Source organism: Cryptomeria japonica, chromosome 1 (assembly GCF_030272615.1).
Source record: "Cryptomeria japonica chromosome 1, Sugi_1.0, whole genome shotgun sequence".
NCBI classification, from domain to species: Eukaryota; Viridiplantae; Streptophyta; class Pinopsida; order Cupressales; family Cupressaceae; genus Cryptomeria; species Cryptomeria japonica.
The window spans coordinates 199,497,865-199,511,596 of NC_081405.1; the positions used below are offsets into that span (position 1 = coordinate 199,497,865).

Genomic DNA, 13,732 nt, shown 5'->3' on the forward strand with positions numbered 1-13,732 from the left:
TTCACGATTAGCAGGCTGCATTCCAATGTCATGCACATTGTTATCATTGCTTGCTTATTTAAAACAAATATAGTCACTTTATGTTAGAACTTAACATCAATTAGATTATTGGTAAAGTATTCAATTTGAAACAATTTCCATTTAGCATATTTACCTGTGTGACGGATGCACTCGAATGTTGTGTATGCCCACTTAATTCTCGTAGCCGATCAGCCACGGCTGAATAGCCTTGCTGGTAGGCAATTCTCTTATCATCTTCTGTGGGTGCTCTATTGAATTTAGAGCCTTGCATTTTTACTTGGTACTGTGAATTTTGCTTGCATTGTTTGATAAAAAAAAAAGTTTGCAATTTATTAATATTTTGATGCAATATTTCATTTACATGAGATACTTACAATTCGTGCAGCAAGTTTCATATAGCCACCAGAGCCGAGTTTGTGTTGCCCGTGCTTTTCTTGTCTTGCCTTGGTTGCCTTTGACGTGTCACTCAGTCTATAAAAAATTTGAAATATGTTAGATTATATAAATATAAAGAGTAATTAATTAGTACATAATTACATTCTTAATAGTATCCCGTACCTTCTTCGGGCATTTGGTGGTGTATTTCCTTTTTTCCTTTCAATTCTCTCCTTGGCATCCAAAATCAGGTCCTTCCACTCCCTCTCTGGAATCATGGGGCGACGCTCGTACTTTAGGTTCCTCTCTAAATGGGTCCTGTATTGGTCCCTCACATACTTTAGATATGTGCCAGCTTTTTCAAGGAGCTTGGTTTTGTCAAAGGTGTCATTTCCAAACCACTCAACCATTTGGTTTGTCAATTCATCTTTTAACCTTTTTTCTTGGTCATTCCACCTTTTAAAGCAAAAACAAACCTGTTAGATTCAGAAATGAACTGAAGCTACATTTATTACAGTTCAAGAAATGGATCAAAGGGAAACTATTCTAGCAATGATATGAAATCAAAATAGTGGATTAGGGTTAGTTCACATATGGTGTACCGCCTTTTACGTATGGTGGGCCCAAATATCTGCAATGCAATGTCACTAAGATGTTTATAGAAAATATCATTGCTTGCAAAAAATTCATGGGATCATTAGTCCAAAACGAGTGATCATAAAGTAAATTACAATTAGAGTATATATAATAATAATTTTAAAGTACCTGGAACCTTTTGTATCTTTAAGGGAATCATTTCTTCGTTGCTCACCACCAATGTGGCCTGCAACGTTCCCGTACTAGCAATACGAGAAGATCCAGGAAATGATGATATGTTATCAGCAATAGTCGCCTCTGGCACATCCTCATGTGCATCTCCTCCTACAAAAAATGAATCCACTATGAAATGGCATTAGAATTCAAGAAAGAACGCTTGAAGGGAAATAAACACATAAAAGAAGATAGAGCAAAAGAGGGATCTACCAACAGTGGGCGGGCCAATATGACGTGCAGTAGAGGATGTCTGCATGCTACGTGTTGCTGACATTGCAGTCGGCAATACAGGTGAGGCTAACCTCTGATGAGGTGGGGGCAACGGCATTTGCACAGGAACATTGACAACACCTAAAGAATAATACACTAAATATATCAAACATTAAATATATGAAAAGTGCAAGAATTGTAAACAAGGATGAACTTTTATTTTGAAGATTGACAGTATTAAGTATGATGTGTTTTGGGTACTTAGAGTGATAAGCCAAGCAAGTGATAATACAAGAAAATTGTCACCAGAAGAACCTGCAACACCCTGATCATGGCAACGACTTTCATGAGGGCGGATAAATTGCTGTAAAAACAATACGTACATATTTTAGTTAATGACATAAAAGAGAATAAAATATAAACCATTATTGAACTTTTGTTATAATTAAAGCTTTCATTACTGCTTACTTGCAAGTTTTCTGTTGTCTGAATCAATCATTCCACCCTCTCGTATCTCATCAGTCATAGGATGCATGGCTGCCAAAGCAACAATCTCTTTAGTAATTTTTCTAAGAGGCTTTTTTATGAATGCCATAGGGTGTGTGGAATCTTCAGGGTCATCATCGCTTAACTCTATTGATTCCACATCCCTAGAGAGGTGCCCAAGTATTGCAGCTCCCTTTGCCTTTCCCCGAACATCCGTCTGTTTCTAGAATATCATTAGCAATTACAAAATTAGTCTAAATCACTAAAAAAAGAACATAATAATGTAACAGTTTGCTTCTATCTAATTTGTACAATTACAATGAGGTTTACCTGGTCGGTAGAAGTGTCGCAACCTACATCCCTGTTTGCGATATGTGATGGATCCATGTCGCTCTGTGACAAAGAAAAAATATAAAAAATATTAGCGAAATTAAACCAATAGACTTAGCAAAAAGACTTCATAATAAAATGGTATATTGGATTCATTAATTGGAGGTTGGTTAATTTAAATGGTATATAGTACGTACCACCCCCATGATATTAACTTTGTTTGTATCTATACGATTCAAACTGTAATCGATTAGAAGCTCTTTGCCTGCAATTATTGATTTTATCGCACATACAAATACATGGTTTCCCTCGCGCGCCTCAAATATGCAATTGGGTTGTTTATTAATTGACCCAGGTCGCATACTATTTATAAAACCTGCAATATTCCCTGTTGCTTTTGGCCGACTATCAATGTATATAGCCACTCGTTTACTTTTATCATTATCTTTCTGTTGTATATAATTTGCTGACAGTGCATACCTACGCATACTTTTTTTATATTTAACAATCTGCATCCAATTATTGTAATTGTAACAAGGTCCAACAAACTCCATCAATTCAACAACTTTATTGTAACAGACCTTTATGCCGTCCATGGAAAATAAGCCTAAACCATGTAACGACGAAGATGCTATGCGATATATCCTATTGTTAACACAAAAATCGGTGTTTATTGGAGGAAGTTCCTTGGGCGCCCATTGTTTCTGTAGTTGTTTGTACCTCAGTGGCACCTCAATGTCGCCTTTGGTCTCATCATCATAAGAACATGACCCCCCTTGAGCAAGGAAAAATCTCATGCGTTTATTGAATTTTCTTCTAATCTTTTGACCTCTTGTTGATCTCCCTATTGTAGACCTACTACATGTGTCACTTTCATTTTCTATTCTTGCATTTTCCTCACTCAACAAAGACAGATCTGACAAATACCTATTTGGGGGTACCTGCACTCCATGAAATGAGAGAGTTAATTGGTAATGAGAGAAATTTTGCAAATGAGGGTAATGTTGATGAAGAAGTCGGCCCTAAAGTTGATTTTGGGATTAAAATTGGAACAAGCCCAACTGGGGCCTCAAGTGTTGATAATTGTATTAGATTTGCTGCTAATGTCAAGGTTTGAAAAACTGAGGAAGTTTGTTTTCCAAGTGATTTTAAAAAAATAAACTGGTTCTATAGGGTTTATTGAATAGTTATACCTGTCCATCCATGAGACTGTGCAAGATCCTCGTCAAAGGGGTTTTGGGTCCTGTACAATGTAATTCAATTATCTTATGTTAGCTAAAAATTACATAGTACACAACATGAAGAACATGAAATTTGTAGACAAAAAGAGTATTAAATAATAAAAAGATGTTGTCATCAAAATCATTGTAAATTTTTTAATTCCTTACCTTTCCTTTATGTAGACTATGCAGATCCTCAACTAAATGGTTGACGATGTCTGTAGTCAATGACCTGTTCCCACCAAGGGTGACAACATCACACAGGGACTATACCTGAAATCAACACCATCGATGAGCATCATAAGCATTACTACATTTGTAAGTTGATAAACAATAAATACATACGTATCATAAGCATCATAAGCATCACATGATGTATCATCATATATGTAATTGAGCATCACAATTAGCATCACATATGTGTCATCATAAACATGTAATCCATCACATATGTATCATAAATCACCATCCATCACATAGGTAATAAACAATCCACAATCTATAAATAAACACGAAGTTCAAAAAATGTCACATGCATCATCATAAACATGTGACCCATCTCATATGTATTTTAAATCAACATCCATCACATAGCTAATAAACAATCCAATTTCCATAAATAAACACAGTTTAAAAAATGTCACATAAATAGTCACTGTCCCTATCTCCATCTCCATATTAAAAGGTGCATCATGAATTAATTATGTAATGGCATTAGAATTCAAAACATAATGAATTATGTAAAAAAAATTCTATCAAGAAGTCAATATTAAATAGATAATATACTAATCGCATACCTCATACATTTCGTTCATCATCATGAACATCAAGGTCATCATCGCCATCATCATCATCATCATCATCATCATCATCATCATCATCATCATCAACGTCTTCGCCATCATCATCACCATCACCATCAACATCACCATCACCATCACCATCACCATCACCATCACCATCACCATCACCATCATCATCATCATCATCATCTTCTTCTTCTTCTTCTTCTTCTTCTTCTTCTTCATTGAAAAACTGTCGATCGTGATCATCATCCACTTCATCTTCTTCTTCGATATCTTCTTCTTCGGTATCCTCTTCCATCACATTATACTTTATCGACCTTCCTTTTGGATCATGTCTAACAACAAATGACCAACCCGGTTTATGTGGAACCTCTGAGTAAAATACTTGCTCACATTGGCTTGGAAGAACATAGGGCTCATCCCCAACTGGTTCAAATGACCTTGTATTTAGCATTGTAAAACCATTATCATGTTCAATAACAGTTCTATCAGGATCATTTTTATTCAATCGTAGCCTGTACCATTTGACGACAAACAAAACTAATTTGAAGGAATTAAAATCACACTCAAGCATATCATCCAAACTGCCATAGTATCGATTTTGAGACTGTTGAGGATGTATGTCATTTCTCGATGAAATATTTGTCACCTCAAAGACTGCAGTGATAATAGAATCACATGTTTTCTTCGTGTTATCCAACTTTTTAATGTGAAATTTATGACCATTGCAGCACATAGCGTTGTGGTCTTTGACCTGGGATATGTCAAACATGTAAAATTTATTGCATTGTGAGTTGATAAACATATGGGTGATTAATAAATTTATATGTACCTGTTTATCTCTTAAACCATATGCTAAATCAATTTCCCTTTGCGTAACATTGGAATCTCCATTATGATGAGCTTCTTTAACCAATGAAGCCACACCTTCCCATGTTAACGTGCGTCCAGAATGTTGACAACATTCAATCCATACCGTCATCCAATCGAGATTGTTTGCAATATACAAATGTAGTGCATCCCACTCTCGACCAACTCTACAAAAAATAAATAGACGTCTTACAACCGATTTATTTTGAAGATTAAGAATTAATTAACTACAATAACATCTTATAATTACCTCACACTTTCCTCAATCTACCTTTCCCCGTCAAGTACTCCCCTTCGAATTTGTTAATGGGGTTGGGATCCCAAATGCGATCCACGTGGATCTTTGCTGCAAACTTAGGAAGATATTCAAAAATGTACACATTAGCCTTTGTGGAGTTGTTCTCGCGTGTCGAAGCAAAGACTATTAGAGTTTCACTAGAAGTCATCCTTCATCCTTGCATTCCTAGGCGTAGTTTAGCATTCCTCAACCCTCATCTTTTGCATTTTCTTTATTAAACATCTAGAAGTAGTAGTAAGTAAGTGAGCTACATTCCAAATCATTCGAACATCATTCCTTGAAAGTTACACATTCATCCCTTAAGAAGTATGTAAGGCCCCTTGGAGTAACAACAATCACAACGACCAATTGTGTGATGTCCCCATCAAATTAATAACATTTGGTGGTATTAATGAACTTTCCTTATTTTATATCAGTTCAAATGATGACTAATATATTATAATAAGAGTTCAATAGTTGATTTTTCATTAAAGATAAAAAATTAAATATTAGTTGCTTAATTATTTTGCCTAAACTATTATTTGATCTTTAATCCTTGTGGGAGTTGGTTCTCCTACGGGAATTTTACCCGCTATTTGTCTTCAAATAAGGATTTGGCAAGGAAGGATGGATATCGGAGTTTATAAAACAATTTGTGGAAGAATAAAATTGTGTCATAACCCCTCTTTGGACATGGGATTAAATAAAGATGATAATTAAAACATTTATTAATTAACATTAATAATATTGGAAAATCGTTCATTTATGAGACTTCACAATTTTCCTCTAATATATGCTTATTAATGTTTATTATTTGTTATGATTATTATTTATTATTATTGCTTTAATATAACGTTCATATTTCAATTATTAATATTATATTAACTATTAAAGAAGTTTTACCATAAAATACTATTAAAACATAAAATAGATATATTGAATATATTACACTTACCATATAACGTGTTATTTAATAAATATAAAATATAAACATGAATTGTCAAAATACATTATGAGTATTATTTGGAATAATATCGTATTAATACAATGCCATTAATAGAACCGATATACAATATAAATTATTTATGTTCTCCTTAAACCACACTTAAGAAGAGCGAATATAAAACTTGAATTGAATAATTATTACTAATTTAATATTTATTAATGAAAGATTAATTGAAATTATTAAATAGTTGTTTATTTATTAGATAACATTATTTAATTAGTATTTATTAATAATAATAATATAAGTAATATAAATAAATAAATAATAATAAAATAAATACCCGGTGAGTGCATACGAGTAAAGATAATGCCAAATTGATATCAACAAAAAAGAATGTGATGTTCCCGCCCTTGTCATCACACTATTGATATTTCACACCACTTATCAATTTTGTGGGGTCTCTAAAAGAGAAAAAAATGTAAAAGGATAGACAGTTCGAGTATGTGAAGTCTGATGAAAATCACTGATACATTTTAATAGCAATACCATTACCGGTCTCCACCGATATTTTCACGACAACTATGATGTCAAAGATAGGATGAAGTATATTATGAGGTAAATTGGTATCAATGGTTTATAAGATTCAAATTGAGAAGGAATGAGCAGAAGATTATTAATATTCAGTCCTCACATCATAATTGCATGAAAAAAAAATACCCTATAGGAGTTCTGGAAGCAATGATATATTCTACTGAAGTTTATGTAAGCCAACATATGACAAGTTTATAACTATCAAAGTTATATGCAGATATTATCATTCCTTGTGGAAGAGACAACCGTGTTGCTACTGAATTGATAGTGCGACATACCCAAACAAGCTTGGGGAACGTGAATTGTAGAAGCTGATATCTCAAGAGCCCTAATAGATCGAATAAGAAGATCATCCCTTCATCACAGTATGAGAGGGAATATCAAGGACTGATTTGAATTGCCAGTCATCCCCTCTAATCATAACAATAATCTTCTACGAATGTAGGCATAACGATCCTCAAGGAAGAAACATATATGTTTGATATCAAAATCACTAATATTATTTGAAAACACAAGCTATCGAAAGGATTAAGGAAACTTCCATCTCAAGAGGATAATGCTCGCATTAACTAATCACAGTTAGTTAATTAATTAATGAAGAGACATGAATGAATAGATATTGCAAATAGACGCAAAAGGGGACACATCCGTTCACCTCATAACTCATCATGGATATTAAATGATGGTCATTAACTCCACCCAAGGACGTCGTGGAGAATTTAATATATTTTGTTTTATCGTCTAGTGTTGGATTGCTCATAAGAGCAAAGGCCAAAGGCCCAATTATCTTGTGCATAATCCGATTAGAGGCATGTATCAGAAACAGCACCAAGCACTGTATCGCTGTAAGTGATATATTACCTTCTGCATATTCATAACGGAATATCAGAAACAGCTACCGTCCAGCATAGCATACTTTTTCATTGTCATATCAGAGAAAGCTAATATCATTTAGCAGTAACATGTATTAATGTAAAGATCGAGATAATCTTATCATTATTGAATTGCATTCAGTGTTAATAATCATTATTTGTCAACCAAATTACAAGTACAACCCATTGTATGTTATAAGTATTATTGGTTAATTGAGGAAAGAAGTCTCTTGCAATTGGTCTTTGCAAGTTAATTGTCCTTGTTTATAAGCTATTAAATAACGGGACATTACAAATTGAAACCTGCGTGTGTTAACACACATCCAAAGATTAATAAGCCTTTCGTCAGTTTCTAGACTGACCTATTGGTTGTATGAATCGGGAGAAGAATCAACCGTGCTTATTTCATAATGAAGTCACGGTGAGCCTGGGTTGTATTCGGAGTATATCAGTGCAAACGCAAAACTGCGGAACTGTGGGTTGCATACTGTTGATGTGTTTTTTATGCACATGCTAACACAAAATAAAATACCTAAAGGTACCTTATCCTCTCTTGAATAAAGTCTTCGAATGCTGAAGATGTTGCGAAAAGGATCAATCGGGATGACTTCAAGGTTCTTTGCTGTAGGATCTCTACATGTGGATAAGCTCTTTGTGGTATGATGTGATTTGCTGGAATCACAAGGGGACTTACACTTGTCGACCTAAACGTCTGATTTGCTTTGAATATTGCTGGAACACAGGATTTTACTAGCTTTGATTTGAAAAAAGGGAAAAAAGACAAGGGCGAGGAAAGGATCTAATTCTGATACTAAGGATGTAGGAGCAATGAATGATCTTTGATGAAATTCTAACTAAGTCTTGTTTCGACATCCCAAGACCATCTCCACAAGGTTAGTGCGATCTTTGAAGGAAAGCTTTATGATGTTCAGATCATCACTACAGGCATAGACACCATCAGGCTAATGCATATCAATGAAGAAGCGACAATTGAAGTTAAGCTTAAGCTGAATGATTCCAGTTGACTACACAAGGCAAGTCTGCAATCAACTAACTGCTAGTAGCATGGATATACGAATTTCACCATCAATCAAACACATTTCTTCCACTCATCTAATAACATGAAATCAAATATGAGAAGTATAGAGACCATGCAAATTGTTGAATCGACCCATAAATTTCACCATTTCTTCAATGAAGTTTTACAAGTCTTTTACAACAACATCTTGGCAACAATCTTTGCCTTCTCTTTCTATTCTACTCTAATTGCTATTCTATCAACTGACTATCCACTATTCACCAACTATTCCCCTTCTAACTACTCTCTATTAGCCTTTACAAAATGGAGTCAGGGCTTATATAGTGCCCTTAATACAATTCAATGGCTAAGATCAATTTGAGATCAATGGCCAAGATTCTACAATGAAAACCCTAATTAGGGTTTGTTACAACAAACTCAATTCTGACCAATGAAATAATTGTATTAATTGGACACATGTTTTTTCTGGAAAATTTGACCAATGGATAGCTGGGGTAGGTACATCGAAGTTTGTGCCATCTCCCATGAGTTAGGTACATTGAATCTGGACATGTTGAGGTGGACCAACCTGACTGGAGGAGTGATGACTGGGATGCCACCTTATCTAACACTTGTAACTTGGTAGATATTCAATTTGATGTTGTTGAGAAGCTAGCTTTAATTAACTCTTCTGAAACTATCTGCTTCTTCAACGAACCCTTGCTCTAACTTCTTTTGTCTTTGATGTGCAGGATGATGATGTACCTCGCCTTGGAATGTTGGATTGGAAGAAGTTATTCCTGATGATGCTTGACCGAAGAAGGTCGTCCTTGTTGATGCTAGACTGGAGGAGGTCGCCCTTATCCTTACTTGATCTTCTTTGATGATACTGAGCTGGAGGAGATCATCTTTGTCCTGGACCGGATCTTCTTTGATGAGAGCCTGCCGACTTGTAGATCCTCCGGGCTTCGGAGTCGCCATTTGATGCCTACACAAAAAATCCAAAATTAGTCTTTAAGCATTATATCTTAAAGTGTAGAAATTAAGACTCTCCAAAGGGAAAATTCAAGATATTGATTAGGAAATTTCATGATAAATCTAGAATTCTTCATTTCCTAATTAATTAATCAACAAAATCAAACTCTCAAGTCTTAGACTTCTTTTCAAAAATTGCTATGAAATTAAAACAAGCCTTGACGAAGAATATCAAAATGATTTCCATACCTCCTCTTGAGTACTTAACTCTAAGACCTTCGAAAATGATGAAAGAAGATTGGATTTTGCTAGACAAGGTTTAGATTATAGTCCTCCCTTGGATGAATTACGCCTCCATTAGCCTTCAAAATGAATTTCACCCTCCTTAGTCTCCACACCTAGCAAAATTTCGCCTTCAATCTTCTGGATTTTGCTCCTCAAATTGCTCCTCAATTTCGCACTTTAGAAGGGATGAATGAATGATATGAACTTGAAACAATGCCCCCCTATTATATAGAGCGGTCACCTTCTTTCCTCCAAGGCCGACTGAGCAAAAGGGATAAAAAAATAAATATAAACTCTTTAAAAAGGTGGCCGACTTGCCTATAAAGGCAAAATAATGCCTTTGAGCGCTCACTAACAAATTTTAATTCAAAAAAATTAATTTTAGATGCCTCCAAGATGTCCCTTTTGATTATTTCAAGGTCAAAAATTAATTTGTTAAATGTAAAATGCTTTCAAATTTAAATTTAATTTTCTCCACGCCTCAAATTTAGCAATTTTGGTGATTTATTGCAAATTGGAGAATATCAATTTTTTTATCAAGGTCTTAATGAGGTTTGCTAATGATTTCGCCCTGGACCCTCTCCAATGGTCAGGAGCGATTTTCCAAATTTAGGTCAAAATTGACATTTTTCAAAGCTCAAAATTTCTTCAAGGCATCTCAAATAGGTTTTCTTACTGAATTCCAGACTTAGCTCTATCCAACTTAGGAGAAAAAGTGTGATTTTGGTGTTTTTCGTCTTGGACCCTCTCTAAGGGTCAGGAGCGATTTTTGCAACTTTGACTAAAAATCCTCACTTCCTCATCTAAAAACTTCTTTACCAAGCAAAATCATGTTTATGCCTCCAAACTAAGCAAGAAAATCCTCTTTCCAAGCTTTTCGCCCTGGACCCTCAGCAAGGGTCAGGAGCGATTTTGCAAATCTAGACTCAATCCATCATCATTTTTCGTTGAAACTTTATTCATCACTAGGTAATGTCTTTCCTTATCCACTCCATCCAAATTTGTCTTGTTTTTGCAAGGTAGAATAAGAGGTTTTCAAATTTTCTCCCTGGACCCTCTCCAAGGGTCAGGAGCGAATTTGAGTTTTTTGATCAAATTCTTTCATTCTTTTAGCTCCAAATTATTTCTAAGGCATAACACACATGTCTTTCTCCCATCCAAGTCATAAAAACCCAAAATCCACTCTTAAAATGCAAGGAAAATAGGAGGATTTGAATATTTCACCTTGGACCCTCAGCAAGGGTCAGGAGTGAATTTCCTTTTGGGCATCAAAATTTGCATCTTTAGCCACCCAACCCAACTTCAAGGCAATTCAAATGTCATTTCACACCCATGTCTAAGCTTGGCCTTGCTCAAATTTTGGAGGAAAAGATAGGTTTTAGGATTTTCGCCCTGGACCTTCAGCAAGGGTTAGGAGCGAATTTCCTTTTCTAGGCATGGTTCTTCCTTTTTCAAACTCAAAATAACCTCAATTTGACCAAACAAGGCAAGACATGCCCTCTACTAAGATTTTCGCCCTGGACCCTCAGCAAGGGTCAGGAGCGAAATTTTGGTTTTTAGGCAAAATCCTTTATTCTTTTAAGTTAAAACTTCTCCGGAGGGTAAAGGGAGTTGTCCTTGTTTCATTCATGCCTAAGACTTGACTATTTTCATTGCAAGATGAGAGCTATTCAAAATTTTGCCCTGGGCCTTCATGAAGGGTCAGGAGCGAATTTACCTTAGTTGCCCAAAATTCACCATTTTTCATGCTTTCAAACCCTCAATTGCATCAAGTGACGTCCAATCTTCCTTCTGGGAGACCCTGCACAAAACAAGTTAGCCAAAATTAGTGAAAAATAGGCTCATACAAAATTTTTGCCCTGGACCCTCAGCAAAGGTCAGGAGCGAAATCTTCAATTCAGGCTAAACTATTCAATTTCTTAGTTTCAAACCACTTCACAGGGCGAGGTAAGATCATTTTCAAAGCTAGGAACAAGGTTTCAAGCTCAAACAAGGTGGCAAATGAAGTTTATAATGAATTTCGCTCTGGACCCTCAGCAAGGGTCAGGAGCGAAATTCCTAATCTTGGCCAAAATTCATCATTTTCTTCAAGGTTTTCAATCAATTCCAAAGTCCAAACAAAATGATTTGCAAATCAAAATTTGGTCAAATAAGGCAAGAAATGAGTCCTAGATTGATTTTCGCCTTGGACCCTCTGGAAGGGTCAGGGGCGAGATTCGCTTTGGACCTCCTGAGAGGGTCAGGAGTGAAATTCGCTTTGGACCCTCAGGAAGGGTCAGGAGCGAAATTTGACTTTTTGAACTCTCCGTCAGGATAATTTTATGGAATATAACATTTAAGTATAAGAAAGGAAATGTCACTTATACTTTAAGTTATATTCCATATATACTTTCAGGATGTTTGAGAGTGGTTTCAGACCCCCAGGAGTTATATTGCAAAATCTAGTTTTTGGAGGATTTTCAGTTTTCCAGACTTAGTCAAATTTCAGGATCAGGACATTCCAGACTTAGCCAAATTTCAGAATTAGCCAAATTTCAGGATCAGGACATTCTAGACTTCATCACTTACCAACTTGACCTAACTCAAGCAGAACCTGCTATCCAGGTGATCCCCTTGGCGACACTCGAAAGTTAAAGGCTAACAGACAAAACCCTAAAAGAACTAAAAAAAACAAACCCTAGAAAGCAAAAAGCAGGGGTCCCCATTTGCAATGGGGCGATGTGTGAATACGTCACAACACATACACGATTGAATCGTGAGAGGAGTATACACGGCGACGCCCGTACTCAATAGCAGAACCACGGGAAATATACGCATTGCCAGTTCCACCGCAAACTGGAAACAATGCAGCATCTAAGTAAGCCCTGGTGGCCCGATATCGGGTGATAACGCGTAAATTTGTCAAACGGCATACGGGAAGTGTGACGTCAGTAAAAGAAAAGGAAGGAGATTGCGGTCTTCACAGTGTGAGGAAGTGGGAAAACGCACGGGGAACTTTGGAGTAGCTGCGCATCATCTTCAGACCTGACGCAAATGAAATACATTATATGCATTGAGCATTTTTGACAGCAGCAGGGTCGACATATAGAGAGCTTGGATCTTGCACATGGAAATCATCATGATTGAATATTTGTATCAGCTACATCATCGCTTGCACCTGGGAACATCAAATCAGGTTCTTTAATATATTCTTTTATTGTTTCAGTTGTAAGTGGGTGCATCCATATCAGTCCTTAGTTTTCAGGAATTCTGAGACCTGCCTTGGGTAAAATCAGTTCATACATCATACTCTAATGGTTGTAAAAGGATTGAATTAGCTGGAACTGCATCTTATTTGGATAGTATTCTGAGGTTGTCTGCTAATTATTTGTTAAAATGACAGCAAGTGAATGTGACTGATAATAAGTCCTATTTTCCTCTAATACCTCATGGTTGTTGTTCTAAAGCATTCCTATGATATTCGATTATTGTTGTGACTCAACCTTCAATGAAAAATTGCTTCAGAATGTCCTTAAAGTCTGACTGAAAGTGTGAACAGTATGATAAACCATGACAGCCAAGTGTTTGTTGAAAATATCGTGGTAAACATATTAGGATTTTATATCAGAATATTAGCAGGGACATTGCAAATTGTGCT

The 13,732-nt window shown here is 35.7% G+C and overlaps 1 protein-coding gene across 1 annotated transcript in view; it reads left to right on the forward strand.

Annotated features, from left to right (window-relative positions):
* LOC131070134 (protein DETOXIFICATION 46, chloroplastic) overlaps positions 1 to 13,732 on the forward strand; it is a 239,690-nt gene that overhangs the window by 111,153 nt on the left and 114,805 nt on the right. The gene's annotated exons all lie outside the window — the stretch shown is intronic.